This window comes from Pinus tabuliformis, chromosome 9, assembly GCF_031772625.1.
Source record: "Pinus tabuliformis cultivar Carrire ecotype Pingquan chromosome 9, CPIR1, whole genome shotgun sequence".
In the NCBI taxonomy this organism is placed as follows: Eukaryota; Viridiplantae; Streptophyta; class Pinopsida; order Pinales; family Pinaceae; genus Pinus; species Pinus tabuliformis.
In genome coordinates this window covers 174,716,336-174,728,865 of record NC_142307.1, presented here as the reverse complement: position 1 = coordinate 174,728,865, position 12,530 = coordinate 174,716,336, and positions in this window count along the sequence as shown.

The window sequence follows — 12,530 nt, the reverse complement described above, 5'->3', positions numbered from 1 at the left end:
ATAAATGAATGCTTCCTTAATTAATGAATATTCAATTTTAGGAATCTCGATGAAGGCATAACAGTTTTTACATTGACATTCAACTATATGTATGAGGTTGCAGCAAAATATGACATAGATAACAACAAACTTCATTAACCATTTTCCCAAAAACTACAAACCAGATTTTGTTGAAATGTTGCAAGTAGATTTGTAATATATGAAGGCTTCTATGATCCAAAAATCAGATCGTTTTGATGCATGGATCATGAGATATAAACAAAATGGCTGTAGGTGAGAGTGCATGATTTCCAAAATTTTATGAACCAATATTTCTTGAAATTGTGTGGGTTTGATACATATGTGTTTTCCAAAAATTACAAGGATTGAGTTCATAGTTTAAAAAAATATGTGGAAATCAATTTCTGCACTGTGTAAAAATGAAATTGTATGCCTTAAATAAGGAAGAAAGTAGAAAACATCCATCATGCATAGCAATTCCTCCCCCTCTCTGAAAAATTAGCATGTCCTCATGCGATGCTAGAAAACAAATAGAGGTGGTTGCTACCAGCTGTTGAATTCTACGCTTGGTGTAAAACAACATGAAATAAGGGAGGCGTTGAGAATGAATAAGAAGAGCAATGGATGATAAAGAATATGAATTACATGGTCATAAGAAAGAAATGAAGGAACACTCCCCCATACTCGGAAATGATATGCTGCTGAAAAAGGGAAAGTGGTAAAGATGTGGAATGAAGGATGACATAATTTGCTCAAAATGGATTTTCATTAGATTCTCCTAAATTTATAATAAATTAGAAAACTATGCAATTTTACCTCAAGTTTTACCTCCAAAAATGACATATATGGACTGACAGTTGTTGAAGCTGATGTAGGCAAAGTTGGTGCTGAAAGCGATGCAAAAAGGTAGAATCCAGAGAAGCACATCATGTCTGAAGAATTGTTCACGTTCGCGAGCCTCTACTGTGAAGTGCAATAGTGTGGTCATGCTACGAATAGAATTCTGCCCATACTTGTTGTTCTCCTGTAAACAAAGCACTATTTTGCATACAATGTGCTTGAATCCATAGTGTTAGCTTTGAATATCAACAGATAAGATGCATGCAAAATTGCAATTAGAAAAACCCAAATCAACAAGGTATGGCAAAGTGCAGTAATCATATCGTATGCAATCCCATAATGCATACATTCCCCCCTCCGATTGGAAAATGGGTTCCATAACCATAAAGCATATGAAAGGGGTGGTGCTGACGGCAAGGCAATGGAATGAACAATATATCAGTAAGGGAGGCAGAGTACACTTATCAATGATAGGACGGTGAAATTTATGGTTATTTTGAGAGCAAAGTATGTAAAGATAGTTATGAATAAGAGATAGGACGCTTTGGAGTGATGATAGTTTATGCAAAACGAAAAAGGACAACAATATGCTAAAAAGATGCTTTGCTGACGGTATTCTAGCTGAAAATGATGTGATTGATCATAAAACAATTTCTCATGCATAAAGGTTCAAACAGGGAAAAAGTTAAGGAAATAACTTCTCTGATAAAAAGAAAATAAGAAAAGGGTATTATAATAATAATTGAAGAAAAGATATAACTTCAATACCATAAGCAGAGCCGCTGCTGCCAGCAGGCGTCCATAGCCTCGGCAGGGTTGCTTTTTAACCCATATGAGCCAGGATCCTCAATTTATAAATGGAGAGTTTTAGTGTTGTTCTACATAAGAGATCAGTGTGCTGGCGTGGTAACCAGATAACCACACTGCCATTCACTAGGAGGTAGCAAAAGTGATCAGGCCGGCTCGTGATGAGACCTCATGTTCCAAGGATAATTTGGCTATCCAATGGATCATAACCCTGGTGTGGTGGCCATAATGGGAATGTCACTTTGTTACAGCCTTATGAACATGGTAGGCTGGCTCGTAATGAGACCCCTATCCTCCATCTGCGAACAAAATTTTGTTATTATTACACATTTTTATGATAAAAAGAGGGAGGCTCAGTACTCCTTAAGAGCAGGGATGGCGGAAGAAGTTAAAGATGTCAATAGAAAAAAATATACCCATAATCTCATTTATTACAGACAAAGAAGATTATAACCAGGGATGATGGAACCAGCATGGTATTAAGATGATCAATCAATATCATGTTCAACAGAAAACAATGCAGTAAAGTAGTATATAAATAATTGTGTCTCTTTTGAAAAAAAATCTGTCATCAAGGAGTTGTCCTGTTAAAGATCATAACGTAAATGATAATACTTGCTTCAAAAGAATCCATAATTCTTGTCCTCATAAAAATAGTGTACTTCATGCCATGAAAGAGAATCAGGAGAATGTGGTTGATCTGACTATGAATAATCCCCCAAGAGAAAGGAAAGGGTTGCCCTCAAAAATATTCCCAAAGTGTTGCTCTTTTGAATGAACAGCAAAAACACTCACAAAGCGGTGTTTCGTGTAAGGAACATCAAAGAAAATGCAAACCAAAAAACAAAAATACATACAAAAACGTGAAAATGAAAATGTCGTTCGAAAAATCACAAATGTTGTTTCTTCTGAGAAAGGAACAGCAGAGACACTCAAATGTTGTTCCTTTTCGCAAAGGATGAGCAAAAACACACAAGTGTTGTTCCTTTTCGCCAAGGAACAGCAAAAACATGCACGTGTTGTTCCTTTTCGCAAAGGAACAGCAAAAAACACGCAAGTGTTGTTCCTTTTTGAAAAGGAACAGCAAAGTCACACAAGTGTTGTTCCATTTCGAAAAGGAACAACAAAATCACACAAATGCTGTTCCATTTCGAAAAGGAACAGCAAAAACACACGAATGTTGTTCCATTTCGAAAAGGAACAGCAAAAACACACAAGTGCTGTTCCTTTTTCGCAAAGGAACAACAAAAACACGCAAGTGTTGTTCCTTTTCAAAAGGAACAGCAAAATCACACAAATGTTGTTCCATTTCGAAAAGGAACGGCAAAAACACACAAGTGTTGTTCCTTTTTGAAAAAGAACAGCAAAGTCACACAAGTGCTGTTCCATTTCGAAAAGGAACAGCAAAATCACACAAATGCTGTTCCATTTCAAAAAGGAACAGCAAAAACACACGAATGTTGTTCCATTTCGAAAAGGAACAGCAAAAACACGCAAGTGCTGTTACTTTTTGAAAAGGAACAGCAAATTCACACAAGTGTTGTTCCATTTCGAAAAGGAACAGCAAAATCACACAAATGCTGTTCCATTTCGAAAAGGAACAGCAAAAACACACGAACGCTGTTCCATTTTGAAAAGGAACAACAAAAACACACAAGTGCTGTTCCATTTCGAAAAGGAACAGCAAAATCACACAAGTGTTGTTCCTTTTTCGCAAAGGAACAGCAAAAAAACGCAAGTGCTGTTCCTTTTTGAAAAGGAACAGCAAAGTCACACAAGTGTTGTTCCATTTCGAAAAGGAACAGCAAAATCACACAAATGTTGTTCCATTTCGAAAAGGAACAGCAAAAACACACGAATGTTGTTCCATTTCGAAAAGGAAGAGAAAAACACACAAATGCTGTTCCTTTTTCGCAAAGGAACAGCAAAAACACGCAAGTGCTGTTCCTTTTCAAAAGGAACAGCAAAATCACGCAAATGTTGTTCCATTTCGAAAAGGAACAGCAAAAACACGCAAGTGTTGTTCCATTTCAAAAAGGAACAGCAAAATCACACAAATGTTGTTCCTTTTTGAAAAGGAACAGCAAAAACACGCAAGTGCTGTTCTTTTTTGAAAAGGAACAGCAAAATCACACAAATGATGTTCCATTTCGAAAAGGAACAGCAAAAATAGCAAAAACACGCAAAGAATGAATTAGTTGTTCACTGCATTGATGCGGAGGATGAGTTGCACTTTGAATGAAGCAACGCCTGAAACACAAAATATAAAAGAAATTAGAAAAAAAACAACATTTTATTTAAAAACAATATGTAAATTAAGTTACAACAGCTATGATATTATGTAAAAAAAATGATCTTTTTGAAAAATGTTTTGGCAGCAAAGAGATGACATGAATCTTCAAATGGAAATCAATTCTTCATTTCTTCTATTATGAATCCGTTGGGTAATAAGTTGGATGAAATTCCTTTGTTTTATTAAAATTTGTTTCAAGAATCACTTGTCCATAAATTGACGTTCTTTTTCTCCTAGGACCTGCAAAAAACGAGTGTCTGCCTGCAATAAAACATTAAATCATGGAGAAAGAGAGGTGCACGGCTCCCCTAATCCAAGAATTATGCAAAAAAACTAACAAGTAGTTACTTCTATAGAACAAATCCAAGGAGAAAATAACAAAGTAAAATTTATTTGTCACCTGCGGGAGAGCAGTGGCCAATCATACTAACCTGCAGTGTTTTAATCACAACTTCTTTGTTTTTCGTCGAAATTAAGTGATTCCAAAGCCAAATGAGAGCTAATTCAAAGGTTTATCTCCAGTAGAAACAGGTTTTAGAAATTAAATGATATGATATGTCAATTTTAGTTAGAACGACCTGCATAATAGAGTCATTGTCGATTACCCGGCTTAGACCAACAGTTGATATTTCAAGCATAATTTTTTCGTTTGATGTCGGATTCGAATGATTCAAATTGGAAATGAAATTAGATTCATTTATTTATCTCCAATAGAAACAGGTTTTGAAGAAAAGAAGAATTGATAGGTCAAATATTGTAAGGAACAGCCGGAAAGACAGAGTTTCAAGAGTGTTGATTTACGATAGACAGTCAGTATTTTGATCATAACTTCCCCATACGATATCGAAAATGAGTGATTCCAATTGCATTGTAAACTAGATTCATAGGAGAATCTACCATAGAAACGGGTTTTAAAAATTCATTCATTTAGGCCTCTAAAAACTGACTGTCCCAACTCTGTTCCTGAGCTGCCCGCTAGACATCCGGTCAATGTTTTGGCTCTAACTTTTTCGTTTCAAATCCAAATTAAGTGATTCAAATTGGGTTAGAAATTAGACATCAAGGGATACCTAGGGTAGAAACAGGTTTTAAAAATATTCACTTTTGGTCCCTCAAAAAATGACTGTCCCGACTGTTTTTCCAGAAAGTTCATCAAGTCCGCAAGCCAAAAAAAATGAAATTCAAGCATTTTTTTAAATTGGTGATAAAAATGAAAATCAGTGTTTGTAGAACTTATTATTTCCATTATGATTCATCTATATACACAAATTATAAAAAAATTATCACCAATGTTGATTTGCATAGCATGTTGCAACAAAAACCCTAGTTTTACAAAAGAACAAAATGCACTTATTTATGTCCTTATTTTGTTTTATTTTATTCACTAACCTACTTTGATTGAAGGATGACTATGACTACGTGTATGAGTACTTCCAGTGAAGCCATTTTCGATATAAGGCTTCATGTATATGCATACCCAAATTTGAAAAATGGATGTTAATGAAAATTAGGGTATGAGAAGGTGGCTTCCCTTGAAAAAATGATATCAAAAATTGTTGAAGCATAGAGTGATGTTGCAAACAAATGATTGAGTGAAACCAATCTTCAATGTATGCTTTATTTTTTTGATTTCGCATATCCATCATATCATGAAGTTCTTGGGTTTTTAAAATAGCTTGTTCATGCATAGTAAAAGAAACCTCATTTTCTTCCATAGCTTCTACAATTTTTGCATTTGAAACATTCTGAATCTCATTGTAGGTTTTCTCTAATGACACATGTGAGATAGAATGGGTGGGAAGGGTGGGTAAATTTTCCAGCTCAACATTGTAAGCATGTTGTACTGGTTTATTATGGTGAGGGTGTGGAATTAGTTGAGCAAGAAAATGTGTATGGAATGGAGCATTTTGATGATGTGGCTGATTGGGTTGTGTGAATGGTTTTGATGGGCAAGCAAGGTGTTGTGAAAGAGCTGGTGGAGAATATGGAGAATGTGCTTGTGCTACAAGATGAGGGAGAGTAGTCATGCCATCATAAGATGAACCATGCCCAACTTGTAAACAAGATAGGTGGTTAAATTGAAATTGACATGGCTGCCCTAACACATTAGTATTCCATAATGGATTATGCAAGTAAGAAAGTGGAAAGGGAGTGTTTTGAACCATACCTGTAGGCCATGATTTTCGTGGTTTTGACCTTGTTGCAGCTTCCTCATCTCTTTGATATGCTACTTCCATCGTAGATAAGGAAGAGTGAGTATCTATGAGATGCTCCTTTCGGTCATGAGAACAAAACACTTCATCAAATTCTTCATTTTTATGAACTTGCAAAACATCCAATTTTTCATTTAGAGAGCTAATAAAATCAGCTTTAAAATGTTCAAATAACACATTGATTTCAGCTCTTATGTCTCCTGTTCTTGTAGCAGATTTGGAAAACAAAGAAAAAACATCTCTAGGATTCTTACCAGCCTTGGAGATTCCTCTTGAATACCTTATGCACAACTCACAAACATCATCGTATGATAACTGAAAAACATCACCTTTTCCTATTAGATTTAAGATTTCTAAACATTCATCTTTGATTCCTTTAAGAAGGAGTGTTTTTAAGATCTCTTTTTCCAAATGCTTATATTTTGATTTTTGAAGGTTGTATTGAAATCGATCTACATAATCCTCCAAGCTTTCATCTTCCCCTTGTATCATACTGAAAATATCTTCATTGGCTTTGCAATAGTCTTGGTACTTCTTCAAGAATATGTTCTTCGTGTCCTCCCATGATTGGATGCAATTCCCACCTAGGCTCATGAACCATCGGAGAGCTGCTCCTTTTAGAGTAAGAGGAAACACTTTCAATCTTTGATCATTAGTACAATAATCATATCCTCTACAAAGTATTTCGAACTCAAATAAAAATGTATCTGGATCTTCATTTGCTAAACCATGAAAATTTGGTAAAGATGGGGGAATTATGTGCATTTGTGTCACTCCTCCTAGATCTTTGATAGGAAATTCAAAAGTAGAAACGTGAGCCATTTCTTACCATAGCTTAAGATGTTCTTCATGTGTTTCTTCGAGGCTCCTTCTTCAAATGTTCCTGCCAATCGGTTAGTGAAATGGGTGGTGCTTACATCACCACTTGCGTGAGATCATGTGATTCAGTTTTTTTTAAAATTTCTATTTTTTTCCTAATTATTCACACAAGAATTCAAACATCTATTTCTACTCTAGGTTCTTTAACAGTCCTGCTGGAAAGCAGACGGGGGAGCAGGGCTTTTACATGCTCCGTACGTAGGTTCTTACCTTCCATTTTTAAGATCCAACTCTTCCCTAGCAGGCACTCATCAGATTCACACTAATCTTTAGAAATGGCTGCACTCTCCCTGGCAACGGCGCCAAAATGTGGAGTGATAAAAAGGTGTCTTTTAAACTCCCAATTACCTTCACATTAATTATCAACCCAGGGACGACTTTTTATTTCAAGAGTGTACTCTGTCTGAGGCGACTATTTACTTAAGAGTAATGTTTTGCAGTATAGTGCTTAAAACCCACAAGTAAATGAATGCTTGAAACAAAATCTAATTGGGACAGCAAGAAACTAAGATGTTCTAAACTAAAATCATTCATTCAAATAATCATCAATCGAGGATATAGTAGCAATAACTCTTTCCTCTAGAAATTGATGGAATAGAGTATGGACCATGGATCTGGGAGCATGGTAGCGTCTGCTGAGGCTCACGACAACCTTGGACCTTCTCTCACACCAAAGCAATAAATGCAAGGAAATGGAATGGCATCAAGTAAAAATGAAATAACAAAAGGAAATAGAACAGCAGTAAATGAAACATCAATCAAAAGAACTACATCTCGCGAGTCAAAACCAACTTACTCACATTCTGCAATAAAATAACAATCTTCAAAAGCAATTCCAATGATCTTTACTTTACGAGAAGATATTTACAAATGAATTATGGAACAGCATTTATCATATTTACACAACACACTTATTATAGCAATCTGATGTTTCCAAAGAACATGACTTCCGTTTCCAAATGAAATAATATTACTTTCGGGTTCCCACGAATAAGAGTTCAAAATGAATCCAATAGCAATATTTAATATTAAAGCTCTGTAACAGAAACAATCGGTTTAAATAGTGAACATGTAATCAACTCCGAAAAGATTCATTACGCAACATAGAGTCACTTACATAAACTTCTTGAATGAAACCATTAATGAATTAGTCGTAACAGAGCGTTGAACAGCATATAACAAATACATCAGATTACTAAACTATATAAACAATCCACACATGAAAAGATATCATACGGCAGCAATTGTAAAGATATGATACACAATAGCAGCAGCGTACTCCAACAGAGGTTGGGCCCTTAGCCGCCAGCGGATGCTGCGGGATTACTTCAGAATGAGAAAAATGAACAGCAACTCCCAATTCATTTATTAATCAGCCAATTGTGGAATCATTACAACAGCAAAAGCTACAGCATGCAACAATCCCTATCCTATCATGAATAATCCACCATCATTGTCCATCATTTCTCTATCATTCTTCCATCATTCGAATCCCCCCAAATCCTCCCCATCTCTGATCTCTGTTTTCATTTAAATAGAGAGAGATCAGAGAGAAGTTACAATAAGGATAAGTACAACATAATTCCTATTACAAAATTGGTTTGCCTCTAACCATTTGATCAACAAGAACAAGGCGAATTTGGCTTTGCAGCTGAGATTTGGAGGACGGCCGCAACTGCAAATCAGAGAAAATCGTGCTCAAAGAACCCTGTGTTTCTCTTAGAACAAGCCGAATTTGGGCAATCTGTTCTTCATGAAGATAATTGGGCCCGTTCTGGACAAAACCCATGTTCCGGATTTTCCAAATTCGTCTTCATTTGCTCAGAATCTCAACCGCAAAACTGTCACTCCTTAAACCAGCGAATTTCTGAGTTGGCAGATTTAAAAATCAAATCTTTAATCTGGAAGTTACCTTGGAGGCTACAAATGGTGAATAATGTTATAACCAACTTATTAGAACTATCATTGGTAAAATAATGCATAATCATCAATTTATTAGAAATAAAGGAGAATAAATAATATTTATTCATGAGAGCATAAATAATTAATAAAATGGATTTAAATGATAAATTATAATAAATGACATGATGAAGAATGGTAGAAATGGGTAGAATAAATGTTCACAAGTGACAATAATAATGGCATATTAACGACTCAACAGCATCTAGTTCTGCCAATTTTTCCTTGGCCTCTTTTATTTCATTTGCCTGGAGCTCCATTTCTTTAATGGCCTTAGTCAATTCTTCAATGATTGTGCTGGAATCTGGAGTTGTTGTTGTTGCTGCTGCTTCTGTTGTGGGAGCCACTGCTGCCTTTGTAGTTGTTGCAGTGGTTGAAGTAGTTGGAGGAGCTTAGGATGTAGACTCTCCCTGTTTATCTTGTAATGCCCCTTCAAGCTCTCTCTCCAAATAGAGGACCTTCTGGTTTAGCTGCATTATGAGGTCCAGTTGCTCATCGACCTGCTTTTCTTTTTGTAACTCTGTTGTTTGAGGGTGCTCTGTGGGCAGCAGCTTTAACCTCTTCTTTAATGCATTGAGATCATCCTCCTTTTTCTTCATAAGGGCCCTTACACCCTTTGGATCCTTAGGATCATGTCCTAGGCTGATAATAATGTCCTCAAGTGATTTTATTCTGTTGTCTTTGGCTAGGGAGGACATTCTTTCAAAATCCAACTGAATGTTGGTATTTTTTAGTGACTCTTTTAGTTCATGGGCCATGGTTGCCCTGTCCACCAAGGTTGCATAGACCATCTCTCCAGTTTGCTTGTGGAGTTCAATTTGGTACATGTGATGGATGTCTTTGGCTAGGACATCCACCCTTGTCTTCACATAATCTGCCGCTGATTTTGGATGGGGCACTGTAGGTTTGAAATGGCTGAGGATCATTTTCTCCTCTTGAATGTCATATATAGACATTAGCCTTTCTTTTTGGGCTGGTGTTGCATTTAGGAATTGTTTATAGACTTCCACCCTCAGCAAGTCATTCTATGCCTTTATTTGCTTGAACGAAGCCTTAGTGCTTTTGGGCTTCTTGCTCTGCTGAGAGGAGGAGGACACCTCCAAACCAAGTTGTAATCCCTGCTCCTGCTGAAAGGAGCTTGTACCTGTATGTTGGCTGACCTCCCTGTCTTTCCTTGAACTGTCAAGGACTTCTTCAGTGATGTCTTCTACCTCTGGGGAGTCAGCCCTTTACCTTTTGGTCTGGGGTTGTTGGGAGGATCCACTAGCAGGAGTGGACTCTTCTCTGTCTCTTTTTGTACCCCTCTCCTCCTGTGCTGGGGTCTGCAAAATTGGAGCTGTTGGTGGCTCAGTTTGTGGAGGGGGAGTCTGCTCTTGTTGCTGCTCTGGTTGTTGCCCTTGTTGCTGCTCACTTGAATGGGCAGGCTTCTCTTTCACGGTTTCTTCTTCGGCACCCATTATTCCTTTCCCTTTGTCTATACCTGGTGCTGCTGTAGAAGGTGCCTGTGTGGCTGGTGCAGTTCTTGAGGCCGAGGTCCCTTCTCCTGCTGAGTGTGGTCGTTTGAAGGGTACCTGCTACACAGAATCTAGGTCAAGAGTCTTTTCCAATTCCTTGACATTCTTTTGCATTATCTCTTCTTCAGTTAATTTTTCAATTAAAGTATCCTGCTGCCATTCTTGCTGGTTGGCATATTTTTCAATGTGTGGATATTTGCAATGCTTATAACCTAGTAGCCTGTACTTGACTCTTCTAGCAGTAATGAAGCCTTCAGGGTCGTAAGGGACCCAGCGGAAACTGTGTGATAGCTTGTATTTGTCTTTGAGGATTAGGTCAGCATCTTCCCATCCTTCTTTTTTATTCATGATGAAGGGGCCCAAGTGGTACTTGAGATGGGCTTTCTTTTTGGAGCTGTGAAAGTGCGTGAGGTCAGAGTGAATTAACTGCCTATAATACTCCAAGGCAAATATCCTCATAGGCACATATTTTGGGAGCCTGTATGGACAGAGCTCACAGCCATAGACTCTGATGACTGTATGATCCTCATATAGGTACCAATCACCTATTTTGTAATTCTTGGAGAGCTGCAGGACCTTCTGTATTTCAATTGATATTCTGGGAGGAGGGGACCTCATCAATAAGCAAGAGACAGGGTATACAAATTGGTCAATAAATTCACAATAGGAATAGGGTGAATTTTGGACTTCGTGAAAGACAGATGTCCAGAAGATAACAAATCTTCTTTCCCCTTTATAATCCATCTTTTTGATGTAGCATGGAAAAACCTCGGACTGATAGTACATGAAAAGGTGGTAGATATAGGATGAGTACTTGAAGACGCCCTGTCTGTCTACTTTGCACAACTGATCATGAATCTTGTTAGCTATGAACTTGGCAAAGTTATATTTGCGGGCAGGGGGTTGGCCTGGGCTGTAAGCAGCTAACAATACCAGCATTGTTTCATCCACATGCTCACTGGTTCTGTATCCCAACACATAAGCAATCATGTCCAACAATAGTCTGCCTACCTCAGTAAAATAGACAGCCAAGTAGGGAGGTGGCCCTGTGGGCTGGAATTCAGGTCTCATAAATGTCTTAGTGATCTTCTGAATATCCTCACTGGTCATCTTGGCACCAGTGTCTAGCAGATAATTCATGGAAAAAGGGAGCAGCAGCTCAGTTTGATCAAAGTGGAGCATCTTATTGATGGATTCAGGATTAATGTGAAAGAGGATGCTCCCAGATGGAGACTTAATAGCTCTGTGCTGCACATCATAATTTTCAGCACATAGGAGAATAATCTCAGGAAAAACATTGACAGAGGGGAGACAGTGGTATGGCAGATTTGACTCCCATATCCCATATGTATCCTGTCCATTCAGGTAGTCATCTCTTAATTGCCTGAAGGTCTGCAAAAAGTCCCTGTTACCCACAAAGTCTTGGATGAGGTAGTCCCTGTCAGCAAGAGGCAAGGACTCCAGGTCTTTATTTGGTGCATTTATAGGAGCAACACTAAGGGCTGTGGGTGCAGGAGCAGCCATTATGTAATCTGAATTTGAACAAGGTGAGTGCAATGTTTTGCAAGGTTCCTCAAAGCTTAAGTGACAGGCTTACTGTAGATAATACTTGAAATTTTGTTCAAAGTGGAATAAGCAGGCTTGGCAGACTTGTCTCTGCTGTTTTTTGGTAAATTCACAGGGATTGTGAATTGGTGAGGATGATTGCAGAGGGTGTGCAGGCTTCAATTTGGTGACATGCAGACTTGGGCCTCCACCCGGCAAAAGGGAACAATGCCGAGCAACTCGGGGCTAAATTTGTAATTATCAAGCCGTGAATTATCGTTTGAATATCAAATTCATGGAGCTGGGGCAATGCAGGTTGATTTAATTGCAAATTAAGTAGTAGACAGTGTGCAATTTAGGATTTGACCGATGCTTATTGGAGAATTCGCATAGAAATGGCATGCATAGGGGCGAAACAAGGAACTTGCGATGAATACCTGGATAAATAGCTTGGAAAGCCTGCGGGCTGAACAGTGAAGG